The following is a 16,731-nucleotide window of genomic DNA, read 5'->3' on the forward strand; positions in this document are numbered from 1 at the left end:
TAAACTTAGCTATGTTAAAAATATATAATAAAAATATCAATTTGAATACAAATATCAAATTTAATAAAAATATTTGTATAACATTTATATAAAATTAAATTTTGTTTCAATTTGAAGGGGGACAAAATTGCTAATTTTTACAAAAATTGGGACTAAATTGAGACAAATTAAAATAAAGGGACCAAATTGAGACTAACAAAATGACACGTGTCAGTATTACGCCACGTGTCACTGTCACTGCCACGTGGCACGATGACAACTTGACACGTGGCAATTTTTTGATTTTTTAAAAAAAATTCAAAAAAAAAAAAAAAATTAATAAAAAAATTAATAAAAAAATTCAAAAAATCGAGGAACTGACACGTGGCACTCCTCTAACGGCGTCACCCTTGACTTAACGGCAAGGGCAAACGTGAGACGTTTTAACAAAAAAGGGGACCATTTTGAGACTTTTAAAAATATGGGTACCATTTTGAGATTTTGACTCCAAAATAGGGACCAAAGGCATAATTAAACCAATATAATATGTATTTAATGTATTAAGTGTATATAATAATATGTATTTAAAGAATTTAATAATATAAAGTGGTGAACGATAATGTTTATGGTAAAAAAATATACATTTTGGAGATTATAAAAGTAAAATTACAAAATATAAATCATTATCCAATACTGAATAATTTGAGAGATGGGCGAGTATGTTGTAGAGAGAGGTGGACTCCAATCAATTGACCACACATTCTTTTGAGAGATGTTTTCTCACCTTCTTTCACTTTTCCTTTCATGATAAAATCTTTCAAGCGTCTTACATATGATTATTTGTTAAAGGAAACTCCCTGCTTCTTCCTTTAGGCACCTGTCAATTAGTAGGAATCAACTATTTTGAAACATGTTTGGGAATACTTACAAGTATGCATTATTGCTAGGTGCGGGATGTATTACAAAGTTTTAATACAATTTGATAAATTATCAAAATCTTATATCACTACAAGCACATACATAAGAGCACAAGATTCACAAATAATAGGTATTATTATAAAAAAAACTATACATATCTTTAGAGGGATTTTATTCACTGCAGCACCAGCCTTACACATAGCAAGTGACATTGCCAAAATAACATTGCTACCCAACTGAAAATGTTAACATATTGAAAACCTAATTAGCATAAAATGAACACCCAATACAACTACGAAAGATGTAATCACTAAACACGATGTTGTGAAGTTTAATAGCTGAAAAATCCAATTTGAATAATGCATTTTTAGAAAGGAAATACTAATATGGGATTCAATTATAATAGTACCTAGGTTGAATACAACTTACTTTATTTTGTCATCTTACTTAGGAGGCATGGCAGATATTACTAATATGACTGATATGTGTGAGATAAATCCCTGTAAAAAAATAATAAAAATAAATAACAAGGAGGGGATGAATTAGAGAATTAAAAATAAAGTAAGCAAGCATGATAATTCTTTATGCAAACCCAAATATATATCAATTGGTGCCTTAAAACCACAAGGTATATGCACAATTTTATATAAATAGCTATAGGCATATCAATGGAGGAAAGAGCTTTTTTGCTATTCTGAAAGGCACCGTGTGTGCTCATGTTAGTGGCAGTCAAAAGTTTGGCATAAGAACTCAATGGTGGGGTGTTTGTTACGCTTTTGCAACAACATATGACTATACATCTTCTGATAGAAAACTATCTATTTTTGTCATCAAAAGGCAGTTAGGATTATTACTACTAAAATAAAGGGAAAAAGTATACATATAAGTAATATAATTTGAGAGACAAGTGAAGTAGTGTACATATACGTAATATCATTTCAAAGACAAGTGCACTATACATGCATTAAGTAATAAGGTGAATGATGGATCTAGTGCATCTTGAACAAAGAAGAAGAATCTCATAAGATAAATATAGTGAAACAAGTTTATGTAAGCATTACTATCTAAATCATACAATAACCACATAACTTCATTACAAAAATCAAGTGTGTCATACCATACAATGGATAATAACATAGATTTTGGATTACTTATTACAGATTTTATCCTAGCTTAAGTCAAAATAATCATTACATTTTCAAAATTCGTGACTGAGAGATGCTTGATATTACATCAAATTAAAAATAATTGTGGTTGTTTTAGTCATAATTGTGACTATGATAACCCAAAATCTTAATGATAAAGCCAAAAGAATATCCAAAGATTGTTATCAAACTGAAACAAAATAATCACATCCATGGTCATGTAGTGTCATTAAACAAAGAAAAAATAGATACCTTCCTCAAAGTTGTAAGAGTCCCATCAACATCAAACAAAATAATTAAAAATGCAATTAACTTCTCATAGGTAGTTAGAAAAAACAAATTTGAGCAAAAAACTTAAAGAATCCATAAACATGTTATAATATTTGATCCATAATAATGGTTTACAAAATACAAAAAAATTACTATATCTTGTAGGCTACCAATCTCTAAAACTTGAAATTAAAGACAAACTTTATCTCCTTTAGTGATTAGCCATACCAAATAATTTAAAAGTTAAACAAAAAATTTCAAAAAATGTAAAAACATTTAAGAAAAATAAACAAAGAAGACAAATGTTATATTGCTCAAAGGTAATTTAAAAACACAATTAACTCTCAAACATAATTCATTGCTCAAATGTAATTAGAAAAAACAAATTTAAACGAAAAAAATAATAAATTCATAAACACATTAAAATATTGATGAAGGATTATGTTGTTTTTTTTAAGATTATTGAATATGGTGTGAGTTGATTAAGAAAACTAAGTGAAATCCTCATTGGATATTAAGATAGCAAGCTATCTATATGTGAAGGTTCTTTTCACAAAGCTCGAGAGAAGAAAATGATAGATTGATTCACAACAAAAAGGAAATGGAAAGCACATAAATCATAGAAAACCAAGAACAATTAAAGGAAAAAGAAAACATAAAATGGAAAGGAAAGAAATGGTAAAAATGTGAGAAGCACGCCACTACAAGGCTAGGCTAGAAGCCATGGCAACCTTGAAGATGAGTGGATGTATGCTACCACTTGCTATGCAAGATAAGGCTTAAAAGTATTCATTCCCTAGGGAGGAAACTCTCACAAATGGTTGAGACACAATAGTGGTTTTACTTTAAAATGTTCAACCCTTTTACATGTCTATGAGCACCCCTTATAGAAGAGTTTAGGGGCCTCTAAGCAAATAAAAGATACCTAAGGATGTCTCTACAAAAACCTAACCCTAGCTTCTAGAAACTAGGTTAAATAAGGTTACAAAAATGAGAGACAAAAAAGCTAACTATGGTGTGTGCAAGGCTAATTTCGTTCTAGCACAAAAGGACACAAAGAATGTGTCTCATATGTCTCCAAAAAGTGGCCAAAGTGTGTTAAAAACAAAGGAGACCAAAGATACATAGGTACACTTGTTTTATGCCTTTTACTTTATGCTTTATGCCTTTGCTTTACTCTCTCCTCCACATCATTTATGCTCCCTAATCACCATGCGCCACCTAGCATTGCTTTCTTACTCCTAATTAACCTACAAAGCAAATAAACATAGATTAGCATGTTGGCTTAAGTCAAGTCAACTATAGTCAACATGTCAAATCTAGTCAAAGGTCAACAAGTCAACTAAAGTTAATTCAACTAAGTCAGCTTAGGGAATCAAAAATAACAAACACAAATGAAAGGGATGAAGGATTAGTGAACTTCCTTTCTAAACATGCTTAGTCTTCTTAAGCATGTGCCTCCATCCTTGGTTGGGGCCAATCCTTCATCAAATATCCAACACGTAATATTGATTTCCTAAATTCAAAAACCTTACCATATCTTTTAGGCTACCTTGCTATTTAAAGGCACCTAGGAAAAAAAGAGTAAAATGGTAAACATAAAGAATCAATAAACATAACATGTTGACATGAGAAGCCAAGGTGGTATGCTTCTTGAAGATTTGATGAAGATTGAATAAGCTCTTTTGAACTATCTTGAAGCCATTACCATCGGAATGAAGTCTACATTGTTGAAGGAAAGGAGATTTGATGATATTCATGTTGATCAAGGCTAGAACATGTGTTCTCCATGTAGTTACATCATTAAGAAAGTGTATTTGAAGTTTGTAATTCATATTGTAGACCTTGTAGCATTAATTAGATGTATTTGGTCTTAGGTGTGTCTTTTAATCTGTTGAATGGTTTTTCAACAGGTTAAAATGTCTCTTTTAGTCTATTGAATGATTTTTCAACAAGTTAAAAGGTTGGTTACAGTAGTCTTAAACTGCAACAAATTTAATCAGTTGATTTAGTTTTTAATCGACTGATTTCACTTAAGTCAAGCGAAATCAACCGATTGATTTGGAAATCAACTTGTTGAATTTCGTAACAGTTTGACTATAAAAGCTGGGATTTTCGAAAGAGAGGTCTGTTGACCAGTTTTGAACATGAAATTGCTCTGGAAACTCGTGGAAACTCTCTCCTTCCTGATCATACAGTTTGCAACAGTTGAAGATTGATCTTGGATCAATTCTTGGAGCTTTTATCTTGGTTTGAAGCTTGGAGAAAGTGGTTTGTGGTAGGATGGGTTGTGCTACCACTGAGGTTTGATCTTTCTCAAGGTTTATGTGTGTGCCTAGTGGTTTTCCAAGTCTACAAGAGGGTTCTTGTTGTGCTGGTGTGATTCTTGTGTGATTTAAGAGTCTTTTGTGTGGTTTTTGCGTATTTTGGAAGTGTAAGGGTGGATACTTTGTAAATATTTTGAAATAATACAAAGTCAAGCTCAAGTTGCCTTGACAAACTGGATGTAGCTCAAGTTTGAGTGAATGAGTATAAAAATCTCGTGGTGTCCTCTCTTCTCTAACCTTTCTCTCTTGCATATTCATTTTAAGGTTTCAAGAACTTGTGTTTTAATCATCTTTTTCATGTTCTTGCATCCTTTCATGACATCTGCAGTACTGAGCATGTTTGTATAATCATTTAGAACTGGTCTTGATCATTCTTGTGCATTGTTCGTGGTTTAAAACTCAAATTTGCATTTATGCATTTTTTTCCCCAGTATTTCAGTCGACTGTTTTCCTATTTCAATTGATTGATTATACCAAAACATAACTTGTTTAGTAAAATCAATTTGTTAACTATTTTTGATCGACTGAAAGCATACTGTCCATCACCTTTTGCATCCTAACTTGATTATCTAATTGATTCAATTAAAGGTAGTTTTTAACTTGCAAAGATAGCCTAATTTTTTAACTAGCCAATTCAACCCCCCCTTCTTGGCATTTCAACCATTTCAAAACTAACAATTGGTATCTAGAGCTAGGTACTTGAAATTTTCTCATGTAAGGTCCTAAATCTGTTTTTGAACTACTTGAAATGGCTGAAAACAAGTTACCCTTTGCTCAAGGTGCCTCAATTCATAGACCCCCTATGTTTAGTGGCATAATTACCAATTTTGGAAAATTAGGATGAAAATCTTTATTAAGTCAATAGATCAAAGGATATGGGATGTAATCATAATGGACCATATACTCCTAGGCATATTGTTGATAATGTGCAAGTTGATAAGCCATGGAGTAAATGAACTGAGAAAGAAAGGAGGAGAGCCCAATATGATTGCAATGCAAAGAATATCCTCACTTTATCTCTTAACATGGATGAGTTTTTTCGTGTTTCATAATGCAATAGTGCCAAGGAAATGTGGGAGGTTCTTGAAGTGACTCATGAAGGAACCAATGATGTTAAGAGAGCAATGAAGCATGCCTTAATTCAAGAGTATGAGCTATTCAAGATGAAGCAAGGAGAATCTATAGTGGATGTGCAAAAGAGCTTCACTCACATAGTCAACCATCTCATAGGGTTGGGTGAGGAATTTGACAAAGAATAATTAAACATCAAGTGCTGAAATGTCTTGATAGATCTTGGCAACCAAAGGTCATGGCCATCTCAGAAATAAGAGATCTATCCACTTTGACTACAACTGCATTGTTTGGCAAGCTTAGAGAGCATGAGATTGAGATGCAAAGGCTTAATGAGCTTGAGTCAAGTGAGAAAAAGGTAAAGAACATAGCATTAAAGACTAGCACCAAGAAAAATGAGGAACCCGAGGATGAGGTGGCTGAATAAAGTGTAAGTGAGAACTTGAATCTCTTTGTTAAAAGGTTTGGTAAGTATCTCAAAAGGAAAGGTAGCAAAGGTAATCCCAAGAGGTATACTTCCAAACACAATGAATCAAACTCTTCTAATTTTACTTGTTATAACTGTGGAAAACAAGGACATATCAAAATTGAATCTCCAAATGCTAACAAAGAAAAGGAGAAGAGTGTTGATAGGAAAAAGGAGAAAAAGCCAATGGAGAGACGTGCATGCATTGCATGGGAGGACAATGATGATTCAACAACAAGTAGCTCCTCACAAGATAAGAGTGAAGAAGCCAACTTGTGCCTCATGGCTGGTTATGAGTCATCCTCCTCAAGCCAAGTAAGTTCTCTAGACATAAATGACTATAATCAATTGTTGCATGATTTTAAAGAGTTGCATAATGAAGCAAACAAAATTTCTGCATTAAACAATCGGTTGAAAGGCTTAAACAACTAGCTGGAAAACAGAGTTAGTCAACTAGAAAAAGAAATAGCTGATTTAAAAACTGATTTTGAACATTTAGAAATGATTTACAATAATTCAACCGACTGTTTTAGAAATTAACCGGCTGAAAAACCCTGTGAAAACTGCACAGTTTTGAAAAATCAAGTGAAATACCTTATAAAGACCTGTGCAAGGTTCACAAGAGAGGAAGCAAACTTAGAGGCTATTCTTAGTTCTCAAAATTGTGTGTTTGGCAAAGCTGGACTTGGTTACAATCCTTCTTTTCAAAAGAAAACCAAGAAGTTCTCTAATTTCTTTTTAAAAAGTATGTCAAGTGACATGCCATTTATTTCACGTAACTACTGTATGCAAAAAGGTCATGTTATTAAGAACTAAAACATGCTAGAAAATATGATGTTCCTAAAGGGATTATGAAATGGATCCCAAAAGGATCTAGAAAGGCATAACCATGATGGACCCAACCTATCAAAGGGTACCAAGTAATCCAAATTTGTTTTGCAGGTCATAAAGGGTGATAAGAAAGATTTGTGGTACCTTGATAGAGGCTGTTCGAGACATATGACAAGAGATAAGACCAAATGTGTAAAGTTAGAGTTGAAGGAGGAATGGTTTGTAACCTATGGAGACAATAACAAAGGAAGAATCCTTGGAAATGGAGTCATAGGCAATGGATCATCTTTCAACATCAATAATGTGCTGCTGGTAGAAGGACTCAAACACAATTTGATAAATATAAGTCAACTATGTGATAAAGGCTTTAAAGTCATGTTTGAACCAAATAGTTGTTTGATATATGATGCATGTGGTAGTATTGTTTCGATAGGCAAAAGAGTCAATAACATATACCTACTTAATTTGCATCATGCATCATTTAACATCCATTGTTTGCTTACAAAAGAGGATGACACTTGGTTATGGCCTGGAAGACTTTGTCACATACATATGCAACATTTCAATCGGCTGAATAGAAAACAACTGGTTGAAGGACTACCGAAACTTAAGTTTGAGAAGGATAGAGTGTGTGAAGCATGTCAAAAGGGAAAACAGACTAAGGTATCTTTTAAACCCAAAAATGTTGTTTCAACTAAAAGACCTTTAGATATGCTTCACATGGATCTATTTGGTCCATCTCGAACCATGAGCCTTGGTGGCAATCTTTATGCATTAGTCATTGCTGATGATTTTTCTAGGTACACATGGACTTTGTTCTTAGCTGCCAAAAATGACATTTTTCATGCCTTTAAAAGACTTGCCAAGATGCTTGAAAATGAAAAGAGTTCCAAGATAATTTCTATTCAAAGTGATCATGGTGGGGAATTCCAAAATGAAAAGTTTGAACACTTTTGTGAAAAGCATGACATTAATCATAATTTTTCTGCACCAAGAACCCCACAACAAAATGGTATTGTTGAAAGGAAACGCATGTCACTTGAGGAACTAACTAGAACTATGTTGAATGAAAACTCACTACCTAAGTATTTTTGTGCTGATGTAGTCAACATTGCTTACTATGTTTTAAATAGAATGTTGATTAGGCCAATTTTGAAGAAAACCCCTGATGAGTCATTATTTTCTTCTATTCCACTAGCCTTTGTGCACCCATTAGACAGTTGATTAGTGCTTAATTATTCATCATTAGAGTGTTTTTCATCTGTTGGGCTTTATTGGGCCATTGTTCCGAATTTGGACTAATTTCACATTATTTGGCCTAATTTTTGTTTTTAATTATTTTTAGGTATTTGGGTGAAGCAATTTTGGAGCTTGGACATTAATATTTAGTTCAAGAGACTTTCCACATCATTGCCACATCATTTCCATGTCATTTCCACGTCAACAAAGTCAATGGGTCAACATTTGAGGTCCAGAGTGGCAGTTTTGTAAATATGAGTGGCAGGGGTGATATGACCACGAATTAGGTCTGCATGAAAAAAAGGCCAGCCGCTCCATCATCTTCAACCTCTCTTCAAAACCTCCATTTTCGTTCTCCAAGCTTCCATGGACGTCCCCCCTTGCAGTTTTTCACGTTTTTGGCCCATTTTTACCGTTTTTATGCATATTTGGCAGCACCCATTGAGGGTTTTACGTTTTGAATTCGTTTTCTTGCTTGGACAGTTCGTTTTGTGGGTTTTATTGACTTGGAACAATACCCATTCATGGGGTTTTCGCATTTATATATGATAACACCGTTTTGCATTCCATTTAAGCTTTGAAATCTCTATTTTTGCTCTTAAATTGCATTTTCAAATTTGATAAGTTAGGGTTCTTGGTTCTGTTTTTTGTGATTTCAGTTTTGAAGTGTTTAATTGCTTATTTCCATGTCTAGCTAAATTCGTGTATTGACTCCTTGATGAAAAATGCAATGAAGCTTTGAGGTTGTGCTTGTTTTGTGAAATCTGCCATGTTTTTGTTCTGAATTCGTGGAATGCCTGTGGTGAATCTGTTAATGCTTAATTTACAGAGTAATTGCATATGTTTTGTTTAAGATACGTTCATGCTTAATGTATGTAGCTTGGTTGTCACGAATTTAAGGATGTGTGCATTGCTTAATTGCATAATGAAGCTAGATTGTAATTTTCGCTTAGTGAATTATTATCTAGTGGATTGAGACAAGGCAGAGTTGGTGTTAATTTGGTGGCCTATGATAAGTGAAATTGCGTTTGAATCAAGGATGTCAATACGGTTTTAATCACTGTAGCATTTAATTTAATCTGTTGATTAGCATTCTGAATCTGTCTGCCAACCCCCCCCCCCTGTGTTTTATTGTTGTGTTCATCTGGAAAATTCACTTTGAATGAAAATATTGGTCGTTAGGAGAAGACTTGGTTCACTTTCATGTACTGCATTTAATATGTTTTAATTTGGTGGGGGTACGGCCTCTATCAACCCCCTATGAGCTTTTCAAAGGGAGGAGGCCTATTTTAAGTCACCTAAAAGTATTTGGATGTAAGTGCTTCATCTTAAATAATGGCAAAGAAAGTCTTGGAAAATTTGATGCAAAAGCGGATGAAGGTGTTTTTCTAGGCTATGCTACACAAAGTCATGCATATAGAGTCTATAATAAAAGATTGATCACTGTTGAAGAGTTTATGCATGTTGTATTTGATGAAACTAACCCAAAGTTGCAAGATCAAGTGTCAAAGAATGCAGATGGTGAAGATCTACTGCAAGAGCAGATTTCTGCTGCAGAAAGGCCCTCTGTTGTAGGAAATCAATCGACTGAAAAGGAAAAATAGTTGACTGAAAAAGCTGCAAACAACAACTTGCCCAAGGATTGGATCCAGCCTAAAGGTTTATCAAAGGACAACATCATAGGTGATATCAAACAAGGAGTATCTACTAGATGTAGGATTGTATTTTGTAAACATGCTGCTTTTGTATCTCAAATTGAACCTAAAAATGTGAATGATGTTTTGAATGATAGTAATTGGATTGTTGTTATGCAAGATGAACTCAATCAATTCACAAGAAATGATGTGTGGTTTCTAGTACCTAAAACTGATGATATGAATATAATTGGAACTAAATGGGTTTTAGAAACAAAATGGATGAAGATGGTAATATTGTAAGGAACAAAGCTAGAATAGTTGCTAAAGGTTATAATCAAGAAAAAGGCATTGACTTTGATGAAACTTATGCACATGTAGCTAGGCTAGAGGCTGTGAGATTACTCTTAGCATATGCTTGCATGTGTAACTTTAAATTGCATCAAATGGATGTGAAAAGTGCATTCTTGAGTGGTTTCCTAAATGAAGAAGTGTATGTATCACAACCTCTTGGATTTGAGGATCATCTCTATCCTAACCATGTTTTCAAATTGAAAAAGGCCTTATATGGTTTGAAACAAGCACCAAAATAGTGGCATGAAAGGCTAAGCAATTTTCTCTTATCAAAAAGTTATGCTAGAGGTACAGTGGATAAAACACTCTTCATTAGAAAACATGATAATATTGTTATACTTGTTCAAATGTATGTTGATGATATCATCTTTAGTTCAAATAACAACATATTGTGTGAAGAGTTTGTTGCAGCTATGCAGGAAGAATTTGAGATGTCCATGATGGGTGAGCTTACCTACTTTCTAGGGCTGCAAGTCAAGCAACTCAAGCATGTAACATTTTTAAACCAATCAAAATATTATTTTGACTTGTTGAAAAAGTTCAAAATGGAGGATTGTAAGGAAGTTGTCACTCCAATTGCAACAAATTGCCTAATGGATGCAGATGAGGTTGGTCAACCAATAGATTCAACCAAATATAGAGGGTTGATTGGGTCTTTGCTCTATCTTACAGCAAGTAGGCCAAATATTCAGTTTGGAGTATGCCTATGTGCTAGGTTCCAAGCAAATCCAAAGGAATCACGCTTTAAGGCTGCAAAAAGGATTCTAAAGTACCTTAAAGGAACAACCAATGTGGGTTTATGGTATCCATGTGATTCTAACATAACTCTTAGTGGTTTTTCATATTCGGATTATGCAGGGTGCAAATTGGATATGAAAAGCACAAGTGGTACTTGCCATTTGCTTGGATCAAGTCTAATCTCATGGAATAGCAAAAAGCAAGCTTGTGTGGCACTCTCCATTGCTGAAGTTGGGTATATATTGTTGTTGGATATGGTAGTGCACAAATCATATGATTGAAGCATCAACTTTTGGACTATGGTGTAAGGCTAAGCAAGGTACCTTTGTATTGTGATAATACTAGTGCCATCAACTTAACCAAGAATCCAATACAACATTCTAAAACTAAGCATATAGAGATTATGCATCATTTCATTCGTGATCATGTTCAAAAGAGAAATTGTGAAATCAAATTTGTTAAAACTGAAAGCCATGGAGAATTGAAGCATGGTTTGAGGATCATGAGGACAACATTCAAGTGTTCCTCATTGAGATGAATAGGAAGCAGATCAACATTCCTAAGGTGCTGAGGTTCTCATGGCTAAGGGCTGAAGGCTTTGAGAGTCTATTCCAACAACTAAAGCATCAAAAGTTTAAGACATTCATTGAACTTTCACGGAAAATCTATCCATACTTGGTGAAGGTATTTTTCACCAACTTGGAGTTCAAAAATGATGTGTTGTTGTCTAGCATCAATGGTGTTCGTATGGAGATCAACAAAAAGGCTTGGAAATATGTGGTTGGACTCAAATCAAGAGGTGTGCAAGTGAGGAAAAGTGAAATTGGGGTTGTTCTAGAATTCAACAAGATGTAATACTATGGTCAATGCTTGAGAAATTATGTTGTTGAAATCAAGCACTTTCATGTTGGTGGTCTCAAGGTGGATCAAAGGTTGCTTGGTATGATTGTCACAAAAATGCTTGTTCCACGTGGCAACAACCATTCAACATTGAATGAGGGAGATTTGATACTCATGTACTACATTCAACACAACATTCAAGTGGATTGGATCTATGTGTTTCGTGATCACATGCTCAAGGCTAAGAGGCTCACGATTTTAGGTTGCCACATGTGGTTTTGGTGTCAAAGTTTGTTGAATACTTTGGAATTGATGTAGAGGATGAGCTAGAAGAGTCAACTGGACTGTTGAACCATACCTTCAACCAATATCTACACAAAATGGGCTTTCTCAAGGTGGAAAATGGATGGACAATTGCTGGGGTTGTAGTTGGTGGTGCACATGACCATGAAGCTGGCCTAAGTGGTGCAAATCAAGAGGAAGAACCAATTGTTGGACCCATGGACTTAATTCCCAACAACCTTCTAGCGGATAGAGGCCCTATGTACTCACATTTTGAGAGGATGGTGTTGAACCAACTGCATGAGCTTAATGTGTCCCAACATGCACATCACAACTATTGCAATGAGAGGCTTAGTGCATTGGATGGCCAAATTCATGATATCCATGATATGTTGAACTCATTCCAGACCATAAATGATCCTCAGGATGACTGAGTGTGTTGGTTGTTTAGGATCATGCATTGCATCCATGTGTTTGTGCTTTTTCAGTTTCAGCTCTGTCAGTTTCAATTGGTTGTTTTTCATTTCAATCGGCTGATTATATCAGCTTTATGAGTTTTCTTCTCTGTTTCAGTTTCAGTTGTTGTATTATGTTCAATTATTAATGAAAGGATATCCAATGTTTGTTCTCTTTATGCATTTGTTCTATTTGATGAATCCAAAGGGGGAGAAAAATTGGAAAATGGATAATTGATCACATTGAACTAAGTAGAAGCATTAAAATTGGAATCAAAATCAAATCTGAAATTGAACCCATATTATTGATAGGGGGATGTGTATATGTGTGTGTTTGCTAGATTGTGTGCATTGCTATTGTAAATTTTTTTCAGATTCACAAGTTTCAAGCTAAGGTGTCACTTCATGAATTTAATGATATCCAACAAATGGAAGCATTTTGCAATGAAAGATAAAAGAAGATAGATGGAAGAAGATAGAGGTTGGCTTCATCAAATCAGGGGGAGATTGTTGACATGAGAAGCCAAGGTGGTATGCTTCTTGAAGATTGATGAAGATTGAATGAAGCTCTTTTGAACTATCTTGAAGTCATTACCATTGGAATGAAGTCTACATTGATGAAGGAAAGGAGATTTGATGATATTCATGTTGATCAAGGCTAGAACGTGTGCTCTCCATGTAGTTACATCATTAAGAAAGCGTATTTGAAGTTTGTAATTCATATTGTAGACCTTGTAGCATTAATTAGATGTATTTGGTCTTAGGTGTGTCTTTTAATCTGTTGAATGGTTTTTCAACAGGTTAAAATGTCTCTTTTAGTTTGTTGAATGGTTTTTCAACAGGTTAAAAGGTTGGTTGTAGTAGTCTTAAATTGCAACAAATTCAATCAGTTGATTTAGTTTTTAATCGACTAATTTCACTTAAGTCAAGTGAAATCAACCGATTGATTTGGAAATCAACCTGTTGAATTTCGTAACAGTTTGACTTTAAAAGTTGTGATTTTTGAAAGAGAGGTCTGTTGATCAGTTTTGAACGTGAAATTGCTCTGGAAACTCGTGGAAACTCTCTCCTTCGTGATCATACAATATGTAGCAATTGAAGATTGATCTTGGATTAATTCTTGGAGCTTTTCGCTTGGTATGAAGCTTGGAGAAAGTGGTTTGTGGTAGGTTGGGTTGTGCTACCACTGAGGTTTGATCTTTCTCAAGCTTTGTGTGTGTGCCTGGTGGTTTTTCAGGTCTGTAAGAGGGTTCTTGTTGTGCTGGTGCGATTCTTGTGTGATTCAAGAGTCTTTTGTGTGGTTTTTGCATATTTTGGAAGTGTAAGGGTGAATACTTTGTAAATATTTTGAAATAGTCCAAAGTCAAGATCAGGTTGCCTTGACAAACTGGATGTAGCTCAAGTTTGAGTGAACTAGTATAAAAATCTCGTGGTGTCCTCTCTTCTGTAACCTTTCTCTCTTGCATATTCATTTTAAAGTTTCAAGAACTTGTGTTTTAATAATCTTTTTCATGTTCTTGCATGCTTTCATGACATCTACAGTATTGAGCATGTTTGTATAATCATTTAGAACTAGTCTTGATCATTCTTGTGCATTGTTCATGGTTTTAAAACTCAAATTTGCATTTCTGCATTTTTTCCCAGTATTTTAGTTGACTGTTTTCCTGTTTTAATCGATTGATTATACCAGAACATAATATGTTTAGTAAAATCAATCTGTTAACTTTGTTTTTGATCGACTGAAAGTATGCTGTCCAACACCTTTTGCATCCTAACTTGGTGATCTAATTGATTCAATTAAAGGTGGTTTTTAACTTGCAAAGATAGCCTAATTTTTTAACTAGCCAATTCAACTTCCCCCTTCTTGGCATTTCAACCATTTCAAAACTAACATAAAAAACTTCTCAAATATTATGAATATAATGACAAAACAATATACTACAATGTAACTACAAAACTTAAACAACATGTAAACATATTATAATATCCCATCCCGTAATAATAATAGTTTTCAAAATACAAAATTTTATCAATATCTAAAACTTGGTGTGGAACACAAACTTTATTATTTCATATTTAGCATATTATTATTGTGTAACGAAAATATCCCTAAATCATTGGAATTTAATTATACTCTTAGATAATATGAATATCATTATATCCCTAAATAATAATAATCTTTATTATATATCTGAAAAATATCAGTCTTGTTATATCCCTTAATAATATGGATATTATTATGTGTTTGAATGATAGGAATTTGATTAATATAGATGTCACCACAAAGTCATAATAAAGGTAAAACAACAACGTACCTATTTGATTTATTTGACTGACATATATTTAAAATAAAATACACCTATTTTAAAAATCTAGAATCATCCAAATGCAAAATGGTGCAAGAATAAAAAGTTAAATAAAATACATATAGTTGATAATAAGAAATAAAGAAATAAAGACATATTTTTAATGAAAAACAAAATGATTCTTAAACAAAACAATTTCTTAATTAAAAATAGTTTAGTGATGTATGGTTCTTACCACAACTTAAAATAGAATCCCAACAAAATTCCAAACAAAATCCTAACAAATAATGACACAATAGCAAAGATTATAAAAAATTATACTAGTTTTTTGTTTTCAATATTCAACTCATACAAAAAAAAAAAACTTTACAACTAATCTTGAAACACCCTTTGCCTCTACCATCCAACCAAGTTTTAATTAAACCAAATGAAGCCTTGAATTCAATTAAAACATTAGACCCAAATCATTAGCTTATACAAAACTTAAGTGGTTTCAAATCCAAACAAATGTATGAATCATGGAACTTCTCAAGCAATTACATATATGAAATAATAGTTACAGATTACAAATTACATTTAATAATTAGACACACTAACTCCCAATTAAATCACTAAATTTAATTCAATACCTCTAGGAACATAAGACTCATTTCTCCCAAATCTAACATGCACATAGAAACTCTAGAATCCAATATCCCACTGGCTGACAAAATGCATCAATATTGAATGTCATGAATCAAACTTCAAGAAACAACTGTATAATTGACAACCCAATCACGAATCGAAACACCCACAATTTGGTCTCAACAACCCATGACAAAACCAATAGATTTAAATAACTAAAACATTCAACCTACCCTTATTCAAACAAACAGGAACATGAGCAATAGACTTAACCCAACCCACCAATCCATTGCATTAATCAGAAGCTAATAATAATAAGGGTTAAATATGTTTTGGTGCCTTAACTTTCAGTGAATTTTGGAATTAGTCCATTTGAAAATACGTGGATTTAGTCCTTTTAATTAAATTTTGTTAAGTTTATGTGACATTTGAAGCGCGTTTCATAATAATATTTGACTTAACATTAAAGCAAAATGTGTCAAACAATCCTGAAATGTGTACGAAACATCAAATAAAGCTAACAAAATTTGATTAAAAAGACTAAATCTACGTATTTCGAAAGATGAATGACTAAATTGGTCCAAAGTTTCGAAATGGACTAATTCCAAAACAACAGCTACAGAAAACATTAGCACATACAGAAAAATGAAATAAAATCACAAAACCTAAAAAATACCTTTTTGGGAAAAGTTACGACTAGTATTCGACCTTTTTCAACAAAGTCCTGTAACAACAACAAAAAGAGAAAAATCACAAGCAAAATGTAGAAGTAGAATCCACAAAGCTCTATACAAATGTAAATTCACACATATACTAACCAAAATAAACAATAAAAATTACAACCATAATCAAATAGAGCTATCGAAAAAAAAAACGTACCATTTTACTAAGAGGAAACATTGTCTCTAATTCCGATTAAGAAAATCGTTGAACAAAAATACAAACACCAACTAATAATATAAAATAAAAAGGTTTTTTAGAGAAGCCAACTTAATAAACGATTTTCTGTAGCCAAAAGCTCCCTCCTTTCGTGCCTTGAGTCATGCCCTCATGCTCTTATCTCTTCCCACACCTCAAATCCTCAATATTTTCCATAAACTTCAAAAAATAATTAGGCTTTTATTGTGATTCATCAGCAAAAAAAATTGTTGGATCCAAAAACTTCGAAAATGGAAAAAATAATGGTACGCACCAACTTGATAGTCAACAATTTTCTTGGCATCGATTAGGGCATCATAGTAGTTTTGAAGGG

The 16,731-nt window shown here is 33.3% G+C and overlaps 1 long non-coding RNA gene across 1 annotated transcript; it reads right to left on the reverse strand.

The window, feature by feature from the left end:
- Positions 1–601: 601 nt before the first annotated feature.
- On the reverse strand, positions 602–16,593 carry LOC146882412 (uncharacterized). Its single transcript, XR_014985183.1, has 4 exons — positions 16,359–16,593; positions 16,156–16,203; positions 1,327–1,397; positions 602–856 (listed from the first exon to the last, which is right to left on the reverse strand). It is a non-coding gene; the product is annotated as an uncharacterized LOC146882412 (long non-coding RNA).
- Positions 16,594–16,731: the final 138 nt, after the last annotated feature.

The sequence above is a fragment of the Vigna unguiculata genome, chromosome 10 (assembly GCF_037176805.1).
Source record: "Vigna unguiculata cultivar grain cowpea cultivar isolate G323 ecotype 2 chromosome 10, ASM3717680v1, whole genome shotgun sequence".
In the NCBI taxonomy this organism is placed as follows: domain Eukaryota; kingdom Viridiplantae; phylum Streptophyta; class Magnoliopsida; order Fabales; family Fabaceae; genus Vigna; species Vigna unguiculata.